The sequence below is a fragment of the Schistosoma mansoni genome (genome assembly GCF_000237925.1).
Source record: "Schistosoma mansoni, WGS project CABG00000000 data, supercontig 0164, strain Puerto Rico, whole genome shotgun sequence".
Classification (NCBI taxonomy): Eukaryota; Metazoa; Platyhelminthes; class Trematoda; order Strigeidida; family Schistosomatidae; genus Schistosoma; species Schistosoma mansoni.
The window spans coordinates 330,465-335,385 of record NW_017386053.1 but is presented as its reverse complement, the minus strand read 5'-3'; the positions used below and the strand labels follow the sequence as shown (position 1 = coordinate 335,385).

The following is a 4,921-nucleotide window of genomic DNA, read 5'->3' as shown; positions in this document are numbered from 1 at the left end:
CTAACTTGGAATCCAGAAGGGAAGTGGAAAAGAGGAAGGCCAAAGAACACATTACGCTGGGAAATAGAAGCAGATATGAAAAGGATGAATGTTAACTGGAAAGAACTGGAAAGGATTGCCCAGGACAGGGTTGGATGGAGAAAACTGGTGTGTGGTCTATGCTCCTCCACGAGGGGTTACAGGCGTAAGTAAGTAAGTAATTTCAATTACCAATTTCATAATCAACATTTTTTCGTTTACAATGTATCCGACTAAAATGGTTGTTTATTTATTAAAAGTGTCAAAATATTCAATGTTCACAATTTTAAGTTTCTTTTTTATTAAATTAACCAAACAATGATTAATGATGATGATGATGGTGGCGGTAAAGTAAAAACTTACGTAGAGAAAACTAAAACAAAACAAAATGTAATAATAAATTGATTTATTTTTTTAAATTTTGAACACGTGACTGTCAGTTAATAAAATTTTTACATTCCTTTTTACGAAGAACCAATATCAGAGATCTCTTGCCAGTTTTCAAAGATCATAATATCCTTGTTAATGATGGACTAAGTCTCTTTAAATGTTTTCACTAAAATTATTTTATAGGTTTACAATATTAAAATATTTGTGTTACCAAGAGACTAATTTGATCATGTTAATTGAAGGATAAACGAACAAACTAACTGAATAATCAGTCGGTTAAATAAGAAATAAAAGTTTTTCATAATTTTTTGACAAGTTTTTTTCTCATTTTTTCATTGGTTAAACATGTAAAATTACGAAATAACTAATTCAATTGTGTATTAGTTAAATGGCTTAAAGGTTTACCGAAAAAAAGATTGAGCAGTAATTTTAACTGAAATCATTAAGTAGATGGGTAGTTTAAAAAGCATGAAGCTTCATTTATGCTTCATTAATTATTCTTTCTTCATGTGTATATATGTCGGTTTTCGATCAAGAACTTGGATATAGTATGCGAGATACACGTCAAATCTAAACTTCAGTCTAATCTTATGCTTATATGCATTTGTGTTCCTATAGTTTGTGTATAATTATTTATTTGATACAGCTAACTGAAGTCTTAAGCTTATAAGGATTGAGACTTAATTACATAACTGGTTGGTTTCACTTAACAACTAAACTCATAATTTTGTTTTCCCATCGATCATGGGCAGTTATTCAGTTCAGCGAATAAATAAAACGGTTTATATCTATGATACATAAAAACTCATAGAAGGTATGACCCACAGTTCTCTATTCACATTCTTGATCATGTGGAGAATTTTTGAAAAGTTTCTCAATAATGATGATATCCTAAAGCCAAGAGTGTTTTAGTTGAATATATCTTGAAGTCTACATTGAAATCAAAGTGATTTCCAAATACATGAATATATATTTATTAAATCACATACCTACTCATACAAGAATAGATTAGAAATTTCTAATCCATTTGCAAACAGTTTCTTCAACATGTTATTACACCTTAAACAACCATGGTACTAAATGATTTATTCTATATACTTAGTTTGTCACTACTGAATTCTGATAGAACGTTACAACTCCTAACGGATAAAGTTCAAAATTCTTAGGATTATGACAGATGTTAATGACTCATTGTAATAAGTGAGAATAACAAATGATTATACTCCATATAGAACTGTAAATAATACCTCCTTAGAAGGTCCAAGCCAATTATGAAAAACCTCTTCAACTTTTGATTTTATAGACCCTATTTTTTAAAAATAACCATTCATTCTATGTTGAGATACATGAGCAGTATTCATTAGCCATTCTAATTGTTAATTGTCACTTAATAGTTGAATTCATGAGCCGATTAAAGCTAGACCATCATGGAAAATCCGGAACCACTGAACGGCCGTTTCGTTCTAGTATGGGACTCCTCAGTAGTGCACATCCATGATCTCGCACGCGGGACTCGAACCCAGGACCTTCAGTTGCGTGCGCGAACGCTTAACCACTAGAACACTGAGTTGGCATCCAACGGTGTTAATATCTAGCTTCAATCAATCCACGAAATCGCGTCACTGTTCACCATTGTCTTCAGTGAGTTACGGGCTCACAACAGATATGGCTGAACTCTATTTGTCACTACAATCTCCAAAACATCCCATTCTGATAATTGTTGTTTGTTTAATATAAATCATGATAAGAATCAATTTTTAACAGTTCATTCAGTATTCAAACTTGATATTTAAAACTTTATTTGTAAAGTTACTTATTAGTAATTTCATTAGTACTCAGTCCTTTTGAAAAAAAATTTCTGGCAAACATTGAAATGAATCATTAAGAAATGTATATAGAATGTGTATCATTATAATTGATCAAAATGACAGTTACTAATTGACTAAATACATTTAAATGCATAGAAGAAAAAAGTAACACGTAAGAAGAATGTTAAATGTAAATATTAGAGTTTTGTTATCTACTTAATTTTAAAATCTTTCATCATTTAAACTGAGGTAATAGATTAAAATGATGAAATGTGTAATTTCAATCAGTCAGCTACAACGTAGGACCAGGCACATTTATGCATCGGTCCAAGTTGCCATAACTCGTTAGCACAACAAGATGAATACCGGATTCATAGAAATAGTTAATTTAGTGGTGGCAGTTTATAAAAGATAGGTTGTATATAAGGATATAGTATAGGAAGGAAGAACGTTATGAAGCAATTTTAATCTTAAGGTTTAAGGGAAGATACACCTACGCCATTGTGATCGATTCTGAGCCATGTAACCTAGAGTCTCTAACCATTGGTTACGATAGTCATGTGTAATTTGTTACCGTGTGATTCATTTGAGAAAAAAGGGGGAGAATAAACGTCTCGTTGACACTCTTTATTTCTAAATATAAATCTAGGCAAAAATTTCTATCAAAAAATCTTCCATTAAAGCCACATTCACATGGAAGTTTTATATATTGAATAAGTTTACGTAAATTTTCAGTTAACTATAGTAACTTATTTTTTTATTCTATGCCAAGTGGTTGGTTATATTGTTTATTAATTTATCTCGATCAAATTCTGTGGACGCGATTTTCAACGTGGTTGATAGTCTAATTATCAGGAACACATGATACAATTCGTTTTTACATCAGTTCATTATAGCCAAACAAAGAACATTTGAGATGGTGGAAAAAATTCGTTGATCAAGTGAATGATTTAAGGAGCATTATATTATGTTAATAGTGATGATTTCACATTTATTCCTAATAGACTACTTGTTATGTATGATATAAAATGTTTATAGCCGGCTATCAACACATCTCTTCCACTCGGTGAAATTTATAAACCTCTCGTCCATTCTTAGAGGAATTTACTATATCTCTATGTTATCGCTGAATTCAACTGTACAGAGAAAACTACCTTCAAACTGAACATTATCTACAAACCTCTTATTTTAAATAACAAATGAAAATTTGACATGATGTATGCACAAGAAAAAATAACCCAAAACATTTTTATGACGTTGCAAGAAATTACGCTGACAAATCTCCAAATGTTTATTTAATATTACGTTAGCCACAATTTTTTCTGGTCAGCGTTTTTTTAGCGAGTTAGTTTTCTAGGGGATGGGGTCGCTAACCCCATGCCCAACCATCCTCCTTTATCCGGGCTTGGAACTGGCAGTAGCCCCCGGAGGAGCTACAGGCGGAGTTAGCAAAAATTATACTGTTACTAATTAATACTGGTCAACTGTATAGTTATTAAAACCAAACTGAATGAAATTTCTTTGAAATAAGATGGAAAATATAATTAGCTACATTCAGTCTTGAATTTATCAAATCGGATATTGAAAATTTATTGAAACCATCTTTCAGAATAATGTTTACCTTCTGTTTTGGATAAACCAACTAAAACCTAATGATATAAATTCTAAATTTGTACAAGCAATGAAATAGAAAACACAAGGTAATAACCATCTAAACCTTTAGCATATACCTAAACATTAACTAATTATAGGTATCAAGTTTTGATTTGATAATTTTGAATAAATTGAGCATTGAGTAGATTGTTATAAATAAATTATTACATTTGTATTATTCCAATGAGTAGAAAAATCAGATTTTCTGACGTTTGTGACTCAATGTAAGCCACTTCTTCAGAAAATAAATAACCAAAATATCATTAATCCAAGTCGAAATAGTACAACGGAACAACATGAATATTAGGTGCGATCAATCAAAAAACAGGTCTGAATAAATCAATGTCATGTCATTTCATTAACTAATTATTCAAATATAAATTCCATTTCTATCTCGTTAACGATTACATCAGCAATAATTGACAGTAAACCATGTTTTTCCCAAAATAATAGCTGGAAAATTTTACACATATACTTAGTAGACTAGCGTGATTACATTAAACGATCGATATATTTATGCAAGCATTAAATATTTCCATTATGTTTTATTCTGCTCAAATTGATTTAAATTTTGTTAATCAGTATTTTCACTAATAAACTATAACTAAAACCAACTTTATGAGCGAAGATGGATAGTGGCTAGCAGTGGAATCCAGGACGCAAGTCTCGCCCTATTTGGGACTCGTCAATTGGATGTACCTGCATCTCAGAGTTCATGTTCACTCTGGGACTCGAACCCAGTACCGTTCGCTTAAAACGCCATCGCATTATCCACTCAGCTACTGAGTCCTGATAGCCACTTGCTTGTGCAACGAAGTGAACTTTGAATTCACTCGGTATTGTTTGGTTGAATCTTCCCATTGACGTTTAGGACTGCAATTGATAAGTCTCTTATTTTCCATATGTGCATACCAGCTTTATTCGACAAATTAATCGATGTAATTAGAATTTTTACCTACACAAAAGAGTGTTATACAATTTGTTGAAGAAATCAGTGTCAAATGTGTTTGAGAAAGAAATATTATACAGTTTTAACGTTTAAACTAGATGAT

At 31.3% G+C, this 4,921-nt stretch overlaps 1 non-coding gene across 1 annotated transcript; it reads right to left on the bottom strand.

Annotated features, from left to right (window-relative positions):
* Positions 1 to 4,588: 4,588 nt before the first annotated feature.
* Positions 4,589 to 4,655, bottom strand: Smp_tRNA_01463_Lys_TTT.1.1. Its single transcript has one exon. It is a non-coding gene (tRNA).
* Positions 4,656 to 4,921: the final 266 nt, after the last annotated feature.